This window comes from Dendrobates tinctorius, unplaced genomic scaffold, assembly GCF_039654945.1.
Source record: "Dendrobates tinctorius isolate UK_male_01 unplaced genomic scaffold, ASM3965494v1 ptg000266l, whole genome shotgun sequence".
Lineage (NCBI taxonomy): Eukaryota > Metazoa > Chordata > Amphibia > Anura > Dendrobatidae > Dendrobates > Dendrobates tinctorius.
The window spans coordinates 1,199,354-1,223,979 of NW_027361933.1; the positions used below are offsets into that span (position 1 = coordinate 1,199,354).

The following is a 24,626-nucleotide window of genomic DNA, read 5'->3' on the forward strand; positions in this document are numbered from 1 at the left end:
TTTGCCCTAAGGGCATGGCTAGAGAACCGGCTGGAAGCATGCAGAGCATAGGGAAGGGAAGAACTGTCTGCAGCATGGGTGAATGAAGAGACTTGCCGAAGACCCTGCCTGCCAGAGCAGGACTATAACATGGTACTAACAAAGAGGTGATAGCGGTAAATATAATATATGCAAAATAGCTGTTGCTCGTTTATTCTGTGTCTCCATTCTGTATCCATTTACCGAATACACGTATTTTTATAGATATGTCAGTGGTTAGTACTGCTTTCTATCTTCTTCGAGTCTACCACTAACAAGTCTATACCTACACAAGCTGATCCCCACCATGTCTGATCATGAAATATATTGATTTACTGGTGAACTCCCTTGTGGAGTAACTGTGTGTAATGCAGTGCCAGTGTTCATCTCTTCTTTTGCTTTCTACGTTTCAGTTTCATATAGATGATTTCCATGGTCCGCTATGAGAATTATTTTATCTTAGTACATGAGATACTATTCTTATATATGTAAGATGCTGTTTATTTCTTTATTCAAAATGACCTCTTCCTCTATCTCCCCTGATATCACTCAAATAAATTGTCCTCTATAAGGAAATGCATCTTCCTCTCAAAGACCTAGGAATGATGGGCAAAGAAAGAAAACACATTGCTGAGAGGATATTAAATGTGACGCTAGAGATCATCAACCTGCTAACCGGAGAGGTGAGGCGTTGTGGGATTCATGTCACTTGTAGTCACTTTTATTTCTGTTAACTAAAAGGGTATGTGAACAGATAGAGGAATGGGGTGTTTAAAGGGAGATCAATTTTTCTCTACATGCACAGGTTTATACATTAAAAAACAAGCTATCACATGAGGTTGAAGAATGGAGCAGGGACCAGGTTCACTCACAGAATAATGATCAAATCAATGAGCAGAAGATCCTAGAACTCACCAACAAGATGATTCATCTGCTGACTGGAGAGGTGAGCTGTGCAGGATACCAAGGACAAGTAGCGTATGGATGGTGAATGTATTCTTGTGTGTGACTATATATATAAAGCTGAGTGTATGTATGTGTGTGTATGTATCAAACCATGCCCACTCCACATAGCCCCGCCCACTGGTGGGTGGAGAGCAGAGTTGCAGAGGGAAAGTGCGGGACATGGGTGGAGAGCGGGACACACATGGAGAGCGGGGCTGCGAAGGGATAGAGCGGGATGGTGCGTGGAGAGCTGGGCTGTGGAGGGAGAGCGAGACACGGATGGAGAGCGGGGCTGCGGAGGGATAGGATGGGACGGCGCTTCGAGAGCGGGGCTGCAGAGGGAGAGAGCAGGATGGTGGGTGGAGAGCGGGCCTGCAGATGGAGAGAGTGTGATGGCGGGTGGATAGCAGGGGTGGTAAGGGAGAGATCAGGATGCGGGTGGAGAGCGGGGCTGCTGAGGGAGAGAGCGGGATGGCCAGTGGAGACGGGCTGTGGAGAGAGAGAGCGGGACAGCGAGTGGAAGGCGGGGCTGCGGAGAGAGAGCAGGACGGCCAGTGGAGAGTGGGACTGCAGAGGGAGAGAGTGGGACGGCCAGTGGACACGGGCTGCTGAGGGAGAGAACGGGGCTGTGGAGGGAGAATGCGGAATGGTGATTGGAGAGTGGGGCTATAGAAGGGGAGAGCATGATGGTGGATGGAGAGCTGGGCTGCCGAGGGAGACAGCAGGGCTGCAGAGCGATAGTGGGGCTGCTGAGGGAGAGAGTGGGGCAGACAGTGGAGACGGGCTGCGGAGAGAGAGAGAGCGGGATGGTGAATGGAGTGCAGGGCTGCTGAGGGAGAGAGTGGGGCAGACAGTGGAGATGGGCTGTGGAGAGAGAGAGCGGGATGGTGGATGGAGTGCGGGGCTGCTGAGGGAGAATGCGGGACTGCGGGTGGAGAGCTGGGGTTCAGAGGAAGAGAAAAGAGAGCAGACGGCCAGGGGAAAGCGGGGCTGCGGAGGGAGAGGGCGAGACAGTGAGTGGGGAGGGGAGCTGCGGAGGGAGAGAACAGGACTGTATATATCCCCTGTGGCTTATACTATACTGTATATTCCCTGTGGATGATACTACTATACTATATATCCCCTGTGGCTGATACTAAAAGGAGGAGCGTGAGGTGCAGGAGGAGGCTGTGTAAAAAGCAGAAGCAAGAGGTGTATCAATACTTGGATAATCATTTAGTTAATTTGTGTTGCAAATTTGTAGTGTAGAATATATGATGTGAAATGTTTTTGTGTGCAATATAATCATTATTATTTGTTATAACTAACCGCAGTTGGTTACTATGCCCAGACAACGCCGGGCTCCTCAGCTAGTACTTACATAAAAAAGAGAGGTTTTTTTTTTTTTTTGTTTTTTTTTATACAATTCTTTCCTGCTATTGAGTACCCTAGAATCTGCGGTATGGCGGGTGATTCTGTTATTATTGAGTCACCGTAGGAGGCAAAAATAGTAATGCTAACTAAGTCCAGAAAACCAGAGAAGTTGGCAGCTATCGGATTGCAGACCCCTGAACCTATCAACACAACTAGCAGAGCCGTGGGGGGCTCCTACGATGCCCTAGGCCCCTCGATCACAGCCGGAGGACTACATAGTCTAAAGAGAGAAAGGGAAATCTAAACTGCCCCAGAGCAGACCCCAAAGTAAAAGGCAGCCCCCCACATATAATGACGGTGAAGCAAGAAGAAAGAACAAAACACAGACAGAAAGATAGACTGAGCAAAGATGGGGCCCACGCTAGCTTAGAAAGGAAAGGACAGGAAGGCTGCTGTCTGCAATCCGTGAAAAACCCTATGAAAATAAGAGCCAACAACTGACAGTAAAAAAGGCCCTGAAGACGCTAGGCTTCAAAAAAGCTAAGTCAGTACTCAGGAATATTCTGAAGACAGAGCAACAGGCAAAAGGAGATTCAGCTAACCCCAGCAGGGAATGGCAGAATCCAGAAAAGCAAGGAAAACAAAACACTAATGCAAAAAGGCAAAGCAGAAATCTTAGCTTTAGATGAGCAGGAATCAGACTGGTTTCCTAGAAGTCCACAGAGAAATCACCCGCAGGCCAGAAGGGCGTCGGCAGCCTTATATCCAGTCATTAACTCCACTCAGCCAGTCATCATCATCAGCCCCAGGTGTTTGACAATCAGGCTCACTACCTTTCTTCACCAGAAGAGGGAGTTCCTCGGGCCTCAGTAGTGAAGGGGAAAATGAACTCACAACAGTTTGGACTTTTCAGGGGTAACATACGGATGCGAAACCTGGACAATAAAGAAGCAAAACAGAAGAAGAATCTAACACCTGCGAAATGTGGTTCTGAAGAAGGATGATATCAATACCATGGATTGCAAGAAGAACAAATACATTTTGGAACAAATCAAACCAGACATGTCACTCGAAGCAAGAATCATCAAGCTACAACTTGCCTACTTTGGACACATTATCCAAAGAGAGCACTCACTGGAGCATAACATCATGGTTGGAAGAATAGTATGAACAAGACGAAGAAGACCAGCAACCCGATAGTTTGATACTACGAAGACAACAGCAGAGAAAATCCTGGTGAACCTATCAAGTCTTGTGTAAGATCAGTCTTCCTACAGAGTGTTCATCATTCAAGTCGCTATGACTCGAGATTGAGCTGAGGGCTGTTAAAATATAAAATCTAGTAATTTCTTTATTTATGTGTAAAAGTACCAGAAGTAATTTTGGGGCTTCTGGATAAGTAGGAGGTCCTTTAGCGTTTATCTTCTTCGCTTGCAAATTTAGTGAACACAAACAGCTTTTGTTTTGTACAAAACAGTGAATTTTTGGCTTTTGTTTCTAAATTTGTTTTCTTGCTTAATAGGTTCCTGTAAGGTGTCAGGATGTCACTGTCTATTTCTCCATGGAGGAGTGGGAGTATTTAGAAGGACACAAGGAGTGGTATGAAGATATTTTAATGGAGAACCACCAGTCCATCACATCATTAGATAAGGTGGGTCAGTTTAGTTCAAGAATTTTTAATTATATGAACAGATGTAATTGTCAGATTCAGGTGAATGCAGACTTCTAGAGATTTGACCTGTGTGCCCTTCCGTTAAATTGTGTCTTCTACAGAGGGATTCAGGTTGAAGAACAAACCAGAGGAGGTCTTGTCTACTCTTCATACACAGGAACATTACAACATTCTACAGGATTATCAGGTAAATGTTGATTTCTACAAGTTTTGTATATAACATTTCTTCTTATAATTACCCATAGATGTTTTGTGTTTCCATTCAGTGCCCTGTTAAATGTTTCCAACTTGTCTTGTTGTTTATATATTCTGGTAAACCAAGACTGAGTATCCATCTTATACTAAAGAGTTGGTTGTAACAAGAGATAAAGAAACATATGAGGTGATAAACCAACAATTGAAGGAGGAAGAAATTCTCACAGACAACAGCACAGGTAAGTAAACTACCTCATTCTGCATAAGTAAAGGCCCCGTCTCACTAAGTGATCTCGGTAGCGAGATCGCTGCTGAGTCACAACTTTTGTGACGTAACAGCGATCTCACCAGCGAGATCGCTGTGTGTGACAGCGATCAGCGAGCGGCCCCCCTGCCAGTATCGCTGATCGCTGGAAGAAACCTCTGGACATTTGTTTGGTCGCTGGTCTCCCGCTGGCCAGCACGCATCGCTGTGTGTGACAGCGGGAGACCAGCGATCAGGTGTAAAAAATAATAAAAAAAATAAAAAATATAGTTATTCTCACCTTCCGATGTCCCGTTCAGCCATCCTGCCTCTCTCCACGCTCCGGTCCCAGTGATCCTTTGCACGAATGACCGCGAGATGTCACGGTCTCGAGGGATAACAAAGTCTCGCGGTCATTCGTGCAAAGGATCACTGGGACCGGAGCGTGGAGAGAGGCAGGATGGCTGAACGGGACGTCGGAAGGTGAGAATAACTATATTTTTTATTTTTTTTATTATTTTTTACAGCGATGGCCAGCGATGCCGGGCGCTCGGCATCGCTGTGCTGATCGCTGGTGAAGCTGTCTGTGTGACAGCTCACCAGCGATCACATAGCGACTTACTAGCGATCCTGACACCTTGATATTGGTGTCGGGATCGCTGGTAAGTCGCTTAGTGTGACGGGGCCTTAACACCAGTCTACAAAACTCTGATCTTTATAGATTTAATCGAGCAGAACTATCAAAATGTTGAGTATTACCAAATTTGTCATGTCTTTTGTGAGCCGATACTGCCCCATATACTTGGAAATGATCCCGGTAAATTTGGATATGTCCCATTACAAAAGGTAGTATTTTTTGTAAAATCTTTACATAGCCCCCATACTGGAAGCATTTAGCGAAACGGTGCTGATGGGGTTGGAGCACTCAATGGGCATTCCTGCATTGAAGCACTTTCAGGTATAACCGCACTTTATTGCTGTTAATCTCTTTTTGCCCTATAGTTTAAGCACCATTGTTTTATGTGCATGGGCACATTTTATACTTAAAAAGCACCCTTAAAAAAATATTAGTGCAGTTCTTTTTTTCCTTCTTGTGCTTTTCATTTTGACAGAGGGTATTATACTTATGTGCACGCAAGCACTTCATTTCAGATACACATTCATTTGCACTATATTTTTTGGTTGCTGTTTTTTCATTTCTTTTGGCTTATGGTATCTCATTATTGTCATTTATGTGTACGCAAGCACTTTATTGTAGGAGATATATCCTTTACCTAGAATTTATTGAAGGCTCTGCAGCATTTTGGATTAACCTACATATGTTATAATCTGCGGTTCAGGTGGCAGATATCTGTTCTAATTATAATTTTTTCATTATGTGAGATTTAATATTTTTTCACGGTTTAAATGATTTTTTTTTGCACTATGCACTTTAATATGTGGATAATATGTGTATTCATTAATTTCATGTATCGAAAAATTTTTCTAAAAAACTTTTTTGATTTTCTGGTCTGAACTACAGGTGTGCTTGTTTGCCATTACTCATTTACATGATTCATTCCGGTGTTTTGCACTCTTTTGAGTTCCGAAAGCTTGATTAGCATTTGCATTTAATAAATTATTATATTTTTTAACTATATTTCATCAATAAAGATTTTTTATCTTTAAAAAAAATGTTTTGGCTACGCAACGTTTTTTCCTTCAGCTTTATTTCTGGTGGTTGTGTTTGTATATTGTGTAAAAGCAGTAGAACATAAAAAATTGATATAATTGTGGTATTGCTGTACTGCTCCGAAAAATAATTTTACCACACGGTGATCAGCATAAAAAAAGAAAAACCATTCTTGAACTTGATTTTCTGGTGTTTGTTCATTATGCCTCGCAGCACCCGAGGGTTCAGTGTGCTCTCCTCACATCTAGATCAGTTCTCTGGGGGGTCTAGCTTCCAAAATGTTGTCACTTGTGGGGGATTTTTACTGTTTAGGCACATCAGACGATCTCCAAATGCGACATGGCGTCCTCCAATTGTTCCAGCAAATTTTGCATTCAGAAAATTAAACGGCGCTCCTTCCCTTCCAAGCTCTGTCGCGCTCCCAAATAGTGGTTTTCTCCCTCGTATGGGGTATTACCATGCTCCGGAGAAATTGCACCACACATATGTGGGTCCATTTTTTCCTGTTACCCTTGTGAAAATAAAAAAAAATTGGATCTGAAGTAAAATTTTTTGCGAAAAAAAGTTACATTATTTTTTTCCACATTACAAAAATTCCTGTGAAGCACCTGAAGGTTTAATAAACTTCTTGAATGTGGTTTTGAGAACTTTGAGGGGTGCAGTTTTTAGAATGGTGTCACTTTTGGGTATCTTCTATCATACAGACCCCTCAAAGTGACTTAAAATCTGAGGTGGTCCCTAAAAAAATGGTTTTGTAAATTTTGCTGTAAAATTGAAAAATCGCTGGTCAACTTTTAACCCTTATAACTACCTAACAAAAAAATTTTGACTGCAAAATTGTGGTGATGTAAAGTAGACATGTGGGAAATGTTACTTATTAAGTATTTTGTGTGGCATAAATCTGTGATTTAAGGGTATGAAAATTCAAAGTTGGAAAATTGCAAAATTTTCAACAAATTTCTGTTTTTTTCACAAATAAGTCATATCAAAGAAAATTTTACCACTATCATGAATTACAATATGTTATGAAAAAACAATCACAGAATTACCGGGATCCCTTGAAGCATTCCAGAGTTGTTACCTCTTTTTTTTTTTTTATCCAATCTTATTTATTGGTGTTTAAACATGACAAACAAAAACAGACATAAAAAACATCAGTGCTACAACATTAGCACATAACATGACAGAAGAAGACATAAGCATTTACATACAGTAAATGTCTTGCATTAAAATTAAAACAGGAAAAAAAACTAAAAAACTCAGGCTTATCTCCCGGAATGATAGTGTAATAAGTCTCTTGCCATCAGATGTATTTCAAAGGTAGGACCCAAACCTCATACATTAAAACAGTAGAACCAGTTTTCAAACGTATGTTATACATCACATGACCTTGACACATTTGAATACCAGCTTTGCAGCCAGGGATCCCATATACGCTGAGTCTTCTTTTTTGCAGAGGATGTTTGTGTAAGGGCTAATTCATGCTCACAGTGAAAGTTAATTTTTTCAACTACTTCTGTAATGGTCGGAACTGTAGCACATTTCCAGTTAGCTGCCACCAGCAATCTAACTGCTATCAGTATGTGAGATAAGGTCCCCCTAATCATATGCGGAAACCCCTCTGTTCCAATATGTAAAATTACCAGGCTAGGAGACAGCGTCAGGCCTACCCCAAGGACTTCTAGTATTAATCTGGCAATATCCTTCCATAGATTATTCAGAGCTGGATAGTCCCACCACATGTGTTCTAGTGTCCCCCGAAGCCCACATCTCCTCCAACATAATGGGGATTAAATCAATAATGAAAAGTTTCCAGCTTCCAAATATACAAAAATTTATTCAAGGCATAAGAACAAGGATAAACGGACATGCCCCATCATAGCGAAAAGACACAGCAACGTGTATCGAACAATATGTTCTTTTTCAAGTTTGAAAAAGAACATATTGTTCGGTACGCGTTGCTGTGTCTTTCTTGAAAAAGAACATATTGTTCGATACGCGTTGCTGTGTCTTTCTTGAAAAAGAACATATTGTTCGATACGCGTTGCTGTGTCTTTCTTGAAAAAGAACATATTGTTCGGTACGCGTTGCTGTGTCTTTCCGCTATGATGGGGCATGTCCGTTTATCCTTCTTCTTATGCCTTGAATACATTTTTGTATATTTGGAAGCTGGAAATTTTTTCATTATTGATTTACTCCGCGTGTGGCTTCACAAAATATCCGAGCTTCCACGCACCACTACTAGTCAAGAAAGCAGGTGAGCTGGTTACCTTTATTTTTTGCACATAATGGGGATTGGTCCGGGCCAAAGTGAGCCACTTGTACCGGAAACCTATACCAACGAAGATGAATTTTTTTCAGTTGTTCAAGATGGCTAAGACATGATGAGACCCGTAACACCTCTCCCAGAGCATCCCTCAAGGCCCCCAGCTCCAGGGATATACCCAGTGAACGATCCCAGAGAGACATATAAGGAAGTTTTATATCCACATCAGGATCATTCAGTGCCTTGTATAGGATGGACACTCCTTTGGGGCCAGATTCTGGTATTAAGAAATATCCATTAGCTCTGCGATCTATTTTGGTGTTAAAAAAGGGTGATTCCGGTGAAGTTGACAAAAGATGGTGTATCTGTAAGTATTGATAGAAATATCTGCGTATACCTGGGTGTTTGGATGCTAAGTGATCAAAGGGCAGAATCCCCGAGCTCCCCATCAAGTCCTGAAGGTTTCTAATCCCCGCTGTTATCCAGACTTCTAAGTCTATATATGGAATATGTGCCTCAAGAGCTCTCAGAGACACAATACTTAGGGGGATTTTAATTAGGGACGGAGCTAATTTCCTCCAATACAGTAATGCGACTACTATTGTTGGCAAACCTGGTGTATACCGGCTAATCTTAATAGCTTCAGCTTCCAAAACTAGACGAGGAGAGTTCCTTTTAGCATAGAATATTTCAATTTGAAGCCATCTGTGGTCCCTGTCCATATGCCACCAGTGCCTGAGTCCAGTTAGAACAGATGCTCTGTGATATGCCAAGAGGTTCGGCATGCCCATCCCTCCAAGATCATATGGATAATATAATAGGTCACTCGCTAGCTTTGGCTGTTTATGTGCCCAGATATAACGATTGGCCATTTGTTGAAGTAACAGGATATTCCTATTAGGGATTTTAAAAGGGATGCACCTAAAGAAATAGATAATTTTGGGAAGTATTATGACTTTAAAAATATTGATTCTCGCTATCCAAGAGGTCATAATATTATGAAGTTTATCTAACTCTGATTTAATAGTTTCAGCTAGATTAGAGAAGTTATTATCCACTACATTTTGGGAGCTTGTTAGTGTAATTCCTAAGTATGGGATACCGTCTGGCATCCACTTGAAGGGGAATCTATTCTAAAAGATCTGCGCAGGGCATTTGGGACTGCAACTGGATATATCAAGGATTTTGTAGGGTTTAGTTTGTAATATGATATTTTACCAAATTCCTCCAGCACGGACATGACAGCTGAGAACGATGGGCCAATATTCACACACGAGATTATGACATCGTCTGCATAAAGTCCCACTTTATGTGTTACCGGGCCCACTTTGATCCCCGAGATATTAGAATCTAATCTTATGCACTCAGCCAACGGTTCCATACATAGTGCAAATATAATGGGGGATAGGGAGCAGCCTTGTCGTGTTCCGATTGTTATTTGGAAAATTCCAGACAAGAAACCCGACGACAGTACCCTAGCACCTGGTCCGGAGAGATCAGTGATGGAATAATCAATTTCAAACGTGACGCCAGAATCTTTGTGAATAGCTTGACATCACAGTTCAAAAGTGCTATAGGTCTAAAATGGCCTGGGACCATGGGGGACTTCCTCGGTTTAGGGAGGGTAGTGATCGTAGCCTCCAACCCGGGCGTAGACACTTTGCCCGTTTCTCTCCACGCTGTAACTAGACGTAATAGAAAGGGAATCAAATTTTGTTGAAAACATCGGTAATAGACATTTGAGAATCCATCCGGACCAGGGGCCCCATATTGTTTAGTATGGTTTATAGAGAATTGAACTTCTTCCTCAGTGAAAAAAGCGTTAATTGATCTGGGGAAATATGGGGCAGATTGATTGATTGAAGATATTTGTCTATGTCTTGTTGATCAGGTTGCAGAGTAGATGTATCGTCTTTTAAATTATAAAGATGGGTATAGTATTTGGAAAATACTTCTACAATTTCAATCGGATTTCTAACAAGCCGTCCCTCAGAATCCACTAAATATTCCACTATAGATTTCACTTCCCTATGGCGAACTCTACGAGCTAGCAGGGCACCCGCCCTATCACCTGTGGCATATAATTTAGTTCTAAATTTCTTTAGATTATGGGCATATATAGACAGGAAAGTTTCACGTAGTTTAAATCTTTTCTGGAAAATTTATTTTGAAACAGCAAGAGAAGGATTAGACTTATTTGTGGACTCTAAATGGTGTTAGCGGGATATAAGGTCATTTCTGCTTTTTTCCCTTGTATGTTTTAAAAAGGACGCCTGTTGTAGTAAAATTAGCCCTAATTACCGCTTTGTGAGCGGCCCATAGAGTCTCATCAGTGATGTCTTTGGAGTCATTTGTCTGGAAATAGTGCTTCAGTTCAGATTTAACCTTTGCAACCACCCCATCATTCAGTAATAATGACTCGTTCAATCGCCACCTGAAGGCAGAGCTAACCTGATGAGAGAGTGCTAGTTGTAGAGAAATAGGTGCATGGTCAGACCATGTGATTAGGCCTATGCCTGCAGATATACACCTCTGGAGGGCAGCACTGTCTATCAAGAAATGATCTGTCCTGCTGTATGTACGATGTCAGAAGGAATAGAATGTATAGTCCCTTTCACTCGCATGGGAGTATCTTCAGAAATCGTGATAGTGATATTCATGTGCTAGCAATCTTAGCTCCCTCCGACTTCGCCTTTTTTCCTTGTGAACAATCCAAATTTCTATCCATAGGGAGATTAAAATCACCACATACTATTTCCCCCCCTTGTTCCAATTCGGAAATTTTTTTGAAAACTTTCCTCAGAAAAGAATGTTGTCCCTCATTAGGAGCATAAACAGCCATTGTAGTGTGAGGTTCACCATTAAGTGTGCATACAAGAATCAGAAATCTACCTGCTGGGTCTGCATATCTCTGCATGCATTTAAAGGCCACTGTATGCTTCACCATAATACACACCGAGTTATTGGCGTTAAATATATGTGGGAAATGAGGATGGTGAACCCTACAATTATCCTTCTCTAGCAAATGTGTCTCCTTCAGACAAACTATGTCAGTTCGAGATTTCCTTCCCTCCACAACATGGATCGTTTACCAGGGGCGTTTAGCCCTTTAACATTTAACGATAAGAGCTGCACACTCATGATTGTAAATGTGGGTGAAATACTTTTGCATAAATGTATATATTAATTTTGCCTCAGAGGGGTATATACTGTCTGTCACATAATTATATCCTATAAGCATATGTTCCATCACACTTAGGCTACCAAAGTAGACACGCCTGAAAAAAAAAAAAAAAAATTAGACAAATAAAAAGAAAAAAGGAAAAAATTGTAACACATAACCATAAATCGGGGTCCTGGCGGACATCGGGTAATGACCGACATAGGTCGGATGTGGCGCAGAATCAAAATCTGCAAGGGGCAAGGTGAAACAGTCACAGTCCAGGAGTCCAAACAGAGAAAGGACCCGTCGGCGAGCTCCAGTCATCCCGACCACGACCCTTTCCTCATTTCAAGCCGGAGTCCAGTCTGGAACAATTCTTTTCTCCCCTGCAGACGGCTGTCTAGGTGGCAGTGGAATCTTCCAACTTGTCAGCTTGTCTTCTGCTTGTTTAGGAGATGAACATGTCACCGTGTGACCTCCATATATGATGATCAACTTTACAGGATTAAGTCCCCATTTATATTTAATGTTGCCATCTCTGAGGGTCTTGCATATATGAGCGTATTCCCGTCTTTTAACCAAGGTTGCTGCTGATAGATCTGGGAATACCTGCAGATTGTTTAGTTCAGTAGGTACTTCAGGAGGTTTCCTCATCTGCTGTATAAATGCATCCTTAGTGGAGAAAAAATTCATACGGGCTAAGGTGTCTCTAGGCAGAGCATGATCTATGTGCCTGGATTTTGGAATTCTATGAATCCTGTCAATCAGGAGATCCCTTGGAGACAGTGTGGGAAGTACAGCTTGTATAAACTTATGCATGAAGGGGGCAAGGTCTTTATCAGCTACCTCTTCTGGTATACCCCGTATACGAACGTTATTTCTCCTGGATCTGTCTTCCAGGTCATGCAATTTGTCAAGCACATGAACTAGTTCCTCCTTAAGTGCCTCATTTTCATCCACCAGGGCATTAATGGAAGTAGCATATTCCACCATTTTGTTTTCAACATGTGAAGTACATTCTCCCAGGGAGCGTATGTCCCCTCTTATTTCTTTTAACATGGAGTGCATGTCCTCTTTTAGGGAGGAACGGATGGAGGCTAAGAATTCCCTCATATCCCCTTTAGTCATTGGGGTAGTGCTGCTATGCCTGTCCCCCTCTGCGTTCATACCTCTTCCAGAGCCTTGTGAGGACATGGAGGACCCGGAGGGGGATGCAGCCGACATCTTCCCTGAAGCATGTGCAGTCTGTCCCTTAGGAAAGAAATCTGGCAGCCGCAGCGGGGAGCTTCTTTTCTGCGTCCTACCGCGTGTTATCATGAGCCCAGATATGCGGGGCAGCCGGCAGTTACTTTTTTGAAAGTCGAGTGCACCGTGGAGAGCTGATATGTGCTGCTTTTGGTCGGTAGATGCTGGAGCTCTGTCTCTATGCAGCCATCACAGTCTGCATGCAGGCCACTCCCCGAGTTATAACCTCTTAAAGGGACAGTGGTCAGAATTGTAAAAATTGGCCTGGTCATTAACCTGCAATCCACCTTCGGGGGTAAAGGGGTTAAAGGGACTGTCAGCACAGAATGACCGTTTCAACCACATATAGAGGCTCTGTGATTCATGAAGCAGTTAAATAACTAAGGGCTCATTTCCACTTGTGATGAAATCGGACAAATTCAATCCAATAAAAAAATCTAATTGCATTCAGACCAATGTTATTCTATCATTGTGTGTTCATCTGCGGGATTTTTTTCCAGCACGGATTGCATCACGATCGGACTGGAAAAAAATCGCAGCATGCTGTGATTGTAATCGGAAATCAGATCGCATCCCTTCCCGGCACCTTCCTCAGGGATATCAGATATCCCTGAGGAAGGTGCCAGGAACGGCGCCGAAACGCGTAGGAGGAAATAAAGGAGTACACTGCTACAACATCTTGCATCCCAGGTGATTTGTGAATTTCGGCAGCACGGACTGCAACACACCCTGCTTCCCACAACTTTCTGAAGGTTTTTCCACGTGCGAGTGGTTGGTGGAGGTCCTGCAGCAGCTGATTCTGTGATATCCTCTCAAGCCAGTTGTGGGTTACACAACTGGAATAGGTGAGTGGAACTGTATTATATCGCTCATACTTCAAGTGTCACTAGTGATAGGGCACTATTGCGCCTCTTGTTCCCCCCACCATTTTTGTATTGATACCGTGCGCAGTGTCATCAAGAAGTTTAAAGCCCATGGCACTGTGGCTAACCTCCCTAGATGTGGACGGAAAAGAAAAATTGACAAGAGATTTCAACGCAAGATTGTGCGGATGTTGGATAAAGAACCTTGACTAACATCCAAACAAGTTCAAGCTGCCCTGCAGTCCGAGGGTACAACAGTGTCAACCCGTACTATCCGTCTGCGTCTGAATGAAAAGGGACTGTATGGTAGGAGACCCAGGAAGACCCCACTTCTTACCCCTAGACATAAAAAAGCCAGGCTGGAGTTTGCTAAAATTTACCTGAAAAAGCCCAAAACGTTTTGGAAGAATGTTCTCCGGTCAGATGAGACAAAAGTAGCGTTTTTTGGGCAAAGGCATCAACCTAGAGTTTACAGGAGAAAATAAGAGGCATTCAAAGAAAAACACGGTCCCTACAGTCAAACATGGCGGAGGTTCCCTGATGTTTTGGGGTTGCTTTGCTGCATCTGGCACTGGACTGCTTGACCGTGTACATGGCATTATGAAGTCTGAAGACTACCAACAAATTTTGCAGCATAATGTAGGGCCCAGTGTGAGAAAGCTGGGTCTCCCTCAGAGGTCATGGGTCTTCCAGTAGGACAATGACCCAAAACACACTTCAAAAAGCACTAGAAAATGGTTTGAGAGAAAGCACTGGAGACTTCTAAGGTGGCCAGCAATGAGTCCAGACCTGAATCCCATAGAACACCTGTGGAGAGATCTAAAAATGGCAGTTTGGAGAAGGCACCCTTCAAATATCAGGGACCTGGAGCAGTTTGCCAAAGAAGAATGGTCTAAAATTCCAGCAGAGCATTGTAAGAAACTCATTGATGGTTAACGGAAGCGGTTGGTCGCAGTTATTTTGGCTAAAGGTTGTGCAACCAAGTATTAGGCTGAGGGTGCCAATACATTTGTCTGGCCCATTTTTGGAGTTTAAGATCCTTGATGGAGGAGCGGAGGTTCTTGGCCAAAATCTCCAGGTAGGCCGTGCTATCCATCTTCCCATGGATGCGGACCAGATGGCCAGGCCCCTTGGCTGAGAAACAGCCCCACAGAATGATGCTGCCACCACCATGCTTGACTGTAGGGATGGTATTCTTGGGGTCGTATGCAGTGCCATCCAGTCTCCAAACGTCACGTGTGTGGTTGGCACCAAAGATCTCGATCTTGGTCTCATCAGACCAGAGAACCTTGAACCAGTCTGTCTCAGAGTCCTCCAAGTGATCATGAGCAAACTGTAGACGAGCCTTGACATGACGCTTTGAAAGTAAAGGTACCTTACGGGCTCGTCTGGAACGGAGACCATTGCGGTGGAGTACGTTACTTATGGTATTGACTGAAACCAATGTCCCCACTGCCATGAGATCTTCCCGGAGCTCCTTCCTTGTTGTCCTTGGGTTAGCCTTGACTAGACAAGCCATCAAACAAAGAAGAACTGCTCAAATTTTTGTGCTAGGACCAGTAAGAAAGACTGGTGGCAAGCATGCCAAGATCCATGAAAGTTGCGAATAAAAATCATGGTTATTCCACAAAATATTCATTTCTGAACTCTTCCTGAGTTAAAACATTAGTATTGTTGTTTCTAAATGTTTATAAACTTTGTTTTCTTAGCAATATTTGAGGTCTGTAAGCACTGCATTTTTTTTTGTTATTTTGACCATTTCTCATTTTCTGAAAATAAATGCAAAATTTAGTGCTTGGAAATTCAAAGACATGTTGTCAGTAGTTTATAGAATAAAATAGCAATTTACATTTTACTCAAAAATATACCTATAAAGAGAAAAATCAGACAAACTGAAAATTTTGCAGTGGTCTCTTAATTTTCGCCAGAGCTGTATATATATATATATATATATATATATATATATATATATATATATATATATGTGCGTGTCACTGACATCTACAGTGCCTACAAGTAGTATTTAACCCCCTGCAGATTTAGCAGGTTTACACATTCGGAATTAACTTGGCATTGTGACATTTGGACTGTAGATCTGCCTGGAAGTGTGAAATGCACTGCAGCAAAAAAGAATGTTATTTCTTTGTTTAATTTTTTTTTAAATTGTGAAGTTTATTCAGAGGGTCATTTATTATTCAACCCCTCAAACCACCAGAATTCTGTTTGGTTCCCCTAAAGTATTAAGAAGTATTTCAGGCACAAAGAACAATGAGCTTCACATGTTTGGATTAATTATCTCTTTTTCCAGCCTTTTCTGACTATTTAAGACCCTCCCCAAACTTGTGAACAGCACTCATACATGGTCAACATGGGAAAGACAAAGGAGCATTCCAAGGCCATCAGAGACAAGATCGTGGAGGGTCACAAGGCTGGCAAGGGGTACAAAACCCTTTCCAAGGAGTTGGGCCTACCCACTGTTGGGAGCATCATCCGGAAGTGGAAGGCTTATGGAACTACTGTTAGCCTTCCACGGCCTGGACAGCCTTTGAAAGTTTCCTTCCGTGCCGAGGCCAGGCTTGTTGCATCATTCTCTTGATTACATTCCAGAGATTTTCAATGGGGTTCAGGTGTGGAGAATGGGCTGCCCATAACAGGGTTTTGATGTGGTGGTCTCTTAATTTAGCTATTCTAACCTCTTACTCTGTGATTTTACTGTATGCAGCACATGAATTGCCACGAATGTTTCCTTTGAAACAATGTGTAAATGACATAGAGAATTGCTCTATGTAAAAGCTCATGTTAAAATCACATTGCAATCGGATAGCAATCGCACTGCATTCGGATGTAAATTGGATGCTAGGTGTGAAAATTTGGATTGTACGCTCATGAAAAACGCATGGCACTCGCATTGCACTCGTCCGATTATGCAGGAACAAAATCGAAATGATTTTAAAATCGCTAGTGTGACTCCAGCCTAACTACACCTTCCCACCTTTTTGTTTTCAATCTATCTCCAACTCCCCTTTGATTGACAGCTCTGGTTTGATAGAGCCAAAGAAGGGAGGAAATTGAGGAAAAGCAAGTAGGCGTGAAGGTGTAGTTAGTTGTTTGGCCATGATGCCCTAAAAGTACTGTCACACTAAGGCTAGTTTCACACTTGCTTTTTTTTGCAGCGCGTTTTTCCCGCAAAAAAACGCATTGAAAAAACGCATACAAAAGCATACAACTGCTGCGTTTTTTTCAAGCATTTTTATGAGCATGCATGAAAAAAACGCAGCGTTTTTAAGCGTTTGTATGCGTTTTTAGTGCGTTTTTACCGCGTTTGCGTTTTTTTCCAACATTTTTAGGTGGCCCCTCACACTACCCAAACCATGACTTTACTAACCCTAACCCTGACCCTAACCCTGACCCTAACCCTAACCCTGACCCTAACCCTTAACCAAATCATACTTAACCCTAACCCAAACCCTAAACCCTAACTAACCCTAACCCTGACCCTAACCCTAACCCTGACCCTAACCCTTAACAAAACCATACTTAACCCTAACCCTAACCCTGACCCTAACCCTTAACCAAACCATACTTAACCCTAATCCTGACCCTAACCCTGACCCTAACCCTGACCCTAACCCTTAACCAAACCATACTTAACCCTAATCCTGACCCTAACCCTGACCCTAACCCTTAACAAAACCATACTTAACCCTAACCCTGACCCTAACCCTAACCCTGACCCTAACCCTAACCCTGACCCTAACCCTTAACCAAACCATACTTAACCCTAATCCTGACCCTAACCCTGACCCTAATCCTTAACAAAACCATACTTAACCCTAACCCTGACCCTAACCCTAACCCTGACACTAACCCTAACCCTAACCCTGACCCTAACCCTTAACAAAACCATACTTAACCCTAATCCTGACCCTAACCCTGACCCTAACCCTTAACCAAACCATACTTAACCCTAACCCTGACCCAAAACCCAACCCTGACCCTAACCCTAAACCCCCTTAACTAACCCTAACTCTAACCCAAACCCCTAAATTCCATGGTTAAAAAAAAAAAACGCATATGCAAAAAAACGCTTACATGAGCATGCCAGTGCGCACATATGCGCATCCATAGGCTATAATGGCCATTTTTAGCGCAAAACGTGCGCATATGTGCGCATGCGCTTTTTTGCAGGGCCAAAAAATGCAACATGCTGCGTCTGGAAAATCCAATCGCACACCCTAAAAAAACGCAGCGCATGAAAATCGCATACATGCGCTTACAAGCGCGCAGGTATGCGCACCCATGTTAAATATAGGGGAAAAAACGCATGCGCAGGTTAGCGTTTTTTTCCAGCGCTAAAAAACGCAAATGTGAAACCAGCCTAAGCGATATCGCTAGCAATATCGCTATAACTTGTGACGTTATAGCAATATTGCTAGCGATATCGCTGTGTCTGATACATACCTACGACCGACTCCCCCGCTGGTTATCGCTGATCGCGCGAGAACGTCCTGGACTGTTTCTCGTCATCAGCTTTTTGCGGCGCTTCCTGCTGTGACGACGAGCGACGCGTGGAGCCGGGCGGGAGGACGCAGGATCGCCTCGTCTGACAGGTAAGTAGCAACCCCCGTCCCCAGCGATGTCGCTGTGAGATCTGCCTGTGTGGCATCTCACTAGTGACCACTTAGCGATATACCAGCGATCATGACCGCGTCATATCGCTGGTCGGGATCGCTGGTACATCGCTAAGTGTGACAGTACCTTAATAGCCTTAACTTAGTCTGACAGCTCAGAATGACTGTTTAAACCATCTTTAAGGACACGTTCAGTATTTGGTCAGTGTTTTACATTAGCATTTGTTAGCCAAATTCAAGAGCAGACCAATCAGGGAAAAATATAATTGAAACACATGCACCACTTTTGCATTTTTTACCCTCTCCTGGTTTTGACTTACATATACTGATGTCAAATACTGACCAAAATGTGAACGTAGCCTTATGACTGCAGTCAGCCTGTCATAGTGTAGCCTAAGTTGTTTCAATTAGAAATTAGTGTTTTTCGATTTTGTACATGTACAATGTATATATTCCATATGTTTAAGTTTTATATTAGCTGGTATTTTCGCCAAGTTGCTTATTTTTATCTGCTTATGTTATAACCTTATATGTAGTCAACTGAATTTTAAACAGAATAGCAGTGTATTGTTAATTGTGTTTTTTTTATTAAAAGAACAAAACTTTAAATGAAAACTTAAGCATATTGTTATTTGTTTTATGGGTAACAATCATCAAAGAGCAGTATTGCCACATTTTAAGATTTTTAAGTGTATTTTCATAAACCTAGTTCCAACCTCAATGCTTCACTTTATGGTTGTATGTACAAAAAAATGTGAAATTTTAATTCTGCAGAGGCTAAATGTTCTTTTTATTATACTTATCAGAAAAGCTATAAAATATTGAAATTAGTGTGCTTTGCAGAAAACACATTTGTTTTTATTTCCAACAGATTTCTTCACCATAAATTTGGAGGAACATCTTTTTTATCCAGATTATGAAGTAAATTATAACAGTATCATAAAAGATAATTATAAAAAACACTCCCTTTCTTCAGTGTTGACCTCAGGCCTTCCCAGCAGAGATTTGTCTATGGATCCCAGTAATCGGAGGGAACCATTTTTTGATGAGTTACAAAATGCGAGAATTCACAGAGATGAAGGTCTATTTTCATGTTTGGAATGTAGAAAATATTTTGCTTAGAAATCAGATCTTGTTAGACATCAGGCAATTCACACGGGTGAGAAGCCATTTTCATGCTGTGAATGTGGAAAATGTTTTAGACAAAGATCAGATCTTTTAAACCATCAAAAAATTCAAACAGGGGAAAAGCCATTTTCGTGTCTGACATGTGGAAAAAAATTTGCCCAGAAATCAAATCTTGTCAAACATCAAAGAACTCACACAAGGAAGAAGCCATTTTCATGTTCAGAATGTGAGAAATATTTCACCAGTAAATCGAGTCTGGTTGAACATCAGAAAACTCACACAGGGGAGAAACCCTTTTCATGTTCAGAATGTGGAAAATGTTTTACATTAAATTCACTTCTTCATAAACATCAAAGAACTCACTCAGGAGAGAAATTATATATATGTTCTAAGTGTGGAAATAGTTTTGCCAGTAAGTCATTTCTTGTTGATCATCAAAGAACTCACACAGGAAGTAAGCCTTTTTTCTGTAGAGAATGTGAGAAATATTTCACCAGAAAATCAAGTCTTGTTGAGCATCAGCGAATTCACACAGGAGAGAAACCATTTTCATGTTCAGAATGTGGAAAATGCTTTACTCTGAAATCACATCTCCTTAAACATCAAACGACTCACACAGGAGAGAAGCCATATTCATGTTCAGAATGTGAGAAATGTTTCACCAGGAAATGGAGTCTTATTGAGCATCAGAAAACTCACACAGGGGAGAAACCCTTTTCATGTTCAGAATGTGGAAAATGTTTTACATTAAAATCACTTCTTCATAAACATCAAAGAACTCACTCAGGAGAGAAATTATATATATGTTCTAAGTGTGGAAATAGTTTTGCCAGTAAGTCATTTCTTGTTGATCATCAAAGAACTCACACAGGAAGTAAGCCTTTTTTCTGTAGAGAATGTGAGAAATATTTCACCAGAAAATCAAGTCTTGTTGAGCATCAGCGAATTCACACAGGAGAGAAACCATTTTCATGTTCAGAATGTGGAAAAAGCTTTACTCTGAAATCACATCTCCTTAAACATCAAAAGACTCACACAGGAGAGAAGCCATATTCATGTTCAGAATGTGAGAAATGTTTCACCAGGAAATGAAGTCTTATTGAGCATCAGAAAACTCACACAGGGGAAAAGCCCTTTTTATGTTCAGAGTGTGGGAAATGATTTACGAGGAAAATGGGTCTTAGAACATCAAAGGACTCACACAGGGGAGAAGCCATTTTTATGCCCTGTATGTGGAAAGTGTTTTACCTTAAAATCACTGCTTCTTAAACACCAAAAAACTCAACAGACTGCATTTATTTTGCCAGGAAATTACATCTTGTTGAACATCATAGAAGTTTTATTTCCTCTTATGTAAATATAACACACAGCTCCTGTCACAAAAATTGGCACATAGTATACATTAAATATGTAATAGAGAGAGGGAGAAAAAGAAATAAACTGTATAATATAAAGTCTAGTTTGACTTAAAATTAGAAATCTCTTCTCAGTATATGCCTGATGAAGGGGCCTTCTGAGCCTTGAAAGCTTGCAAATATAATTTATCTGGTTAGCCAATAAAGGTATCACTCCTTGAATACTTTTCTCAATTTTTTTGGAGGGGACATAAGTATTTACATCTATGAGCTACTAGTAAAACACATGGCAACTAAAGTAATCTTAGAGTAGCTCAAAACATTTCCAGTGCATATAATTTGGGATGGTAGAATAAAAGCCATAATGTTACTATAGGAAATCTGCTTGACATATGCATGATATGTTATATGTAATTATGACAGTAGTAATTTATGATAAAGTGTACATAAAATATGCTTGTACATTAATCAAATATGAAACCAGATTAACTGAAATTTCCTGTGGCATCGGGCTGTGGAGTTGGAGTCAAGGAGTCAGAGTCCATTTTGGTGGAGTCGAAGTTGGAGTCGGTATAAAACGGACCAACTTCGACTTCTAAAATATATAATAAATTGGGTTCAGTAGTTCAGTGAAGAATGTGCTGTAAATGTTTTCAAAAGAATTTGGGAAAGTTATAAAATGTCCAATAAATGTTTGTTCTGTTCCTGATGTAGTTATCTCGGCTTTTAGTTGAGATAAATCTGTACTGCACGTTATGTACATGCTCAGTAGTGATCAGTGCTGTGGAGTCAAGGAAATGTCCTATAAATGTCTGTTCTGTCCCTGATCTCGGCTTTTAGTTGAGATGAATCTGTGCTGCACTTTATGTACATGCTCAGTAGTGATCAGTGCTGTGGAGTCAGGGAAATGTCCTATAAATGTCTGTTCTGTCCCTGATCTCGGCTTTTAGTTGAGATGAATCTGGGCTGCACTTTATGTACATGCTCAGTAGTGAGGCAGTGCTGTGGAGTCAGGGAAATGTCCTATAAATGTCTGTTCTGTCCCTGATCTCGGCTTTTAGTTGAGATGAATCTGTGCTGCCCTTTATGCACATGCTCAGTAGTGAGGCAGTGCTGTGGGGTCAGGGAAATGTCCTATAAATATCTGTTCTGTTCCTGGTCTCGGCTTTTAGTTGAGATGAATCTGTACTGCACTTTATGTAAATGCTCAGTAGTGATCAGTGCTGTGGAGTCAGGGAAATGTCCTGTAAATGTCTGTTCTGTTCCTGGTCTCGGCTTTTAGTTGAGATGAATCTGTACTGCACGTTATGTACATGCTCAGTAGTGATCAGTGCTGTGGAGTCAAGGAAATGTCCTATAAATGTCTGTTCTGTCCCTGATCTCGGCTTTTAGTTGAGATGAATCTGTGCTGCACTTTATGTACATGCTCAGTAGTGAGGCAGTGCTGTGGAGTCAGGGAAATGTCCTATAAATGTCTGTTCTGTCCCTGATCTCGGCTTTTAGTTGAGATGAATCTGTGCTGCCCTTTATGCACATGCTCAGTAGTGAGGCAGTGCTGTGGGGTCAGGGAAATGTCCTATAAATATCTGTTCTGTTCCTGGTCTCGGCTTTTAGTTGAGATGAATCTGTACTGCACTTTATGTAAATGCTCAGTAGTGATCAGTGCTGTGGAGTCAGGGAAATGCCTATAAATGTCTGTTCTGTTCCTGGTCTCGGCTTTTAGTTGAGATGAATCTGTGCTGTCCTTTATGTACATGCTCAGTAGTGATCAGTGCTGTGGAGTCAGGGAAATGCCTATAAATGTCTGTTCTGTTCCTGGTCTCGGCTTTTAGTTGAGATGAATCTTTACTGCACTTTATGTACATGCTCAGTAGTGATCAGTGCTGTGGAGTCAGGGAAATGTCCTATAAATGTCTGTTCTGTCCCTGATCTCGGCTCTTAGTTGAGATGAATCTGTATTGCACTTTATGTACATGCTCAGTAGTGAGGCAGTGCTGTTGAGTCAGAAGTCAGGGAAATTGAGGAGTTTGAGTCGGTGGTTTTGCTTACCGCTTCCACAACCCTGGGAATCACAATAGGACCACTCAGAATGGGAGGCAGATTGGAAAAATCTCAAGGATAATTTTCATGGCTTTACAGACTCTAATCTGTTGCATAAGAAAGGATTACTCTATTGATTTTGCCTTGTACTTGCTTTTATTTTTCTAATAAAATTAGACTATTTCATGTGTGGTATGTGTATCTGTGGGAAAGACAAATTGTGATCCAATTGTTAAAACTAGTAATCACTGGCTAGTGCAGCTTAGAACCTATTGTTGCACAATAGCCTTTTGTAAGTACAGTAAAAACACTACAACACTGAAGTAAATTGTAGAAAAAGCTAATTGTTATATGTGTGGCTGTTAGCCCATTCAGAATGCCTTTGTATCTTATAGACATACAGTTGTGCTCAAAATTTTACATACCCCGGCCGAATTTTTGCTTTTTTGGCCTTTTTCTCCACTCATGGTTGGTGGTTGGGTGAAGCCATTTATTGTTAAACTACTTTGTTTTCTCTTTTTAAGTCATGATGACACCCCAAAACATCCAAATGACCCTGATCAAAAATTCACGTACCCCATTTCGTAAATTTCTGGGCTGTCTAGCATGAATTGCCTGCTTGAGATTTTACCAGAGTGGCGCATGGAACGTACGTTGACATGCCAACATGACAACAATCCAAAATACAAGGCAAAGTCGACCTGTCATTGGCTGCAGCAGAACAAAGTGAAGGTTCTGGAGTGGCCATCTCAGTCTCCTGACCTCAATATCATTTGGATGTTTTGGGTTGTCATTATGATTTAAAAAGAGAAAACACAGTAGTTTGACCATAAATGGTGTCACCCAACCACTAACCATGAGTGGAGAAAAGGTTTTGGTGTTATCATTCATATTCTTTGAAACAAGGTCAAGAAAGAAAAAAATCTGCTGGGGTATGTAAACTTTTGAGGACAACTGTATATAATGGTGATTAGAGTATGTACAGACATTTTAATTTGGCAGTTCGCTTGAATTTGGCCAGGAAGATTGTTTTGTGTTAGTTATTTGATGCAAATCAAATATTCCATATCATGATCTGAGGCATCCGAAACTCAAGCCTAGTAAACGTTGGGTAAAAAAAATGTAATAATAGTAATTCCTTTGCTGCTCACCTATCCCACTGAACTGTGTCCAGTTTTTCCAAAGTTCTATCCAGCCTCTTCTCTTCTTTGGCTCAACATCTGGCCGCCACACCCTGTGTCTGGTCTTCTAGCACTAAGTAGACCTGTGAAGCTATGATGTATGTTGCCCAAGGCCTAGTCAGCGCCAGAAGCACGACTCAAAGTGAAGATGCCGAACATCTCTTGCAAAGGAAAGCAGAGGCGGGATGCAGCATTGCAGAGGAATGAAGCAAAAGCTATGGAAGGGACAGGAAAAGAGTAGTATAAGAATTTATTGTTTTTAACCCCTTCCCTGTCCTTAGAATTCAGCTAAATTATGTTTTTGAACAGAAAATGAAGGGACAACAGAAAATTGGAATAGCTGCAAAAAAAAAGATAGTAAGGAGCAGGAAAAGAAATATGAAGCAACAACAGTGGCATTGACTTCCCCACTTTGGATGATTTTCAAAGAAGTAATCGGAAATTACCAGAACAAAGTGAATAGCTGGTTCATGTGGCATGAGGGATACTCGATACAAACACTGGGCACAGTAAACACAAAAGTCTGTCAGCAAGGGTTGATCTGTGTTTGCCTCCTCCTGATAGATCAGAGATGTGAAGCTGCAAATGCTGCTCTGTTGTTGATGACAAAGGATTATCTTCTGCTATATGCATCAATGCAGCACAGGTCTGCAGG

At 41.5% G+C, this 24,626-nt stretch overlaps 1 pseudogene; it reads left to right on the forward strand.

Annotated features, from left to right (window-relative positions):
• LOC141069558 (uncharacterized) overlaps positions 1-22,976 on the forward strand; it is a 56,097-nt pseudogene extending 33,121 nt beyond the window's left edge.
• Positions 22,977-24,626: the final 1,650 nt, after the last annotated feature.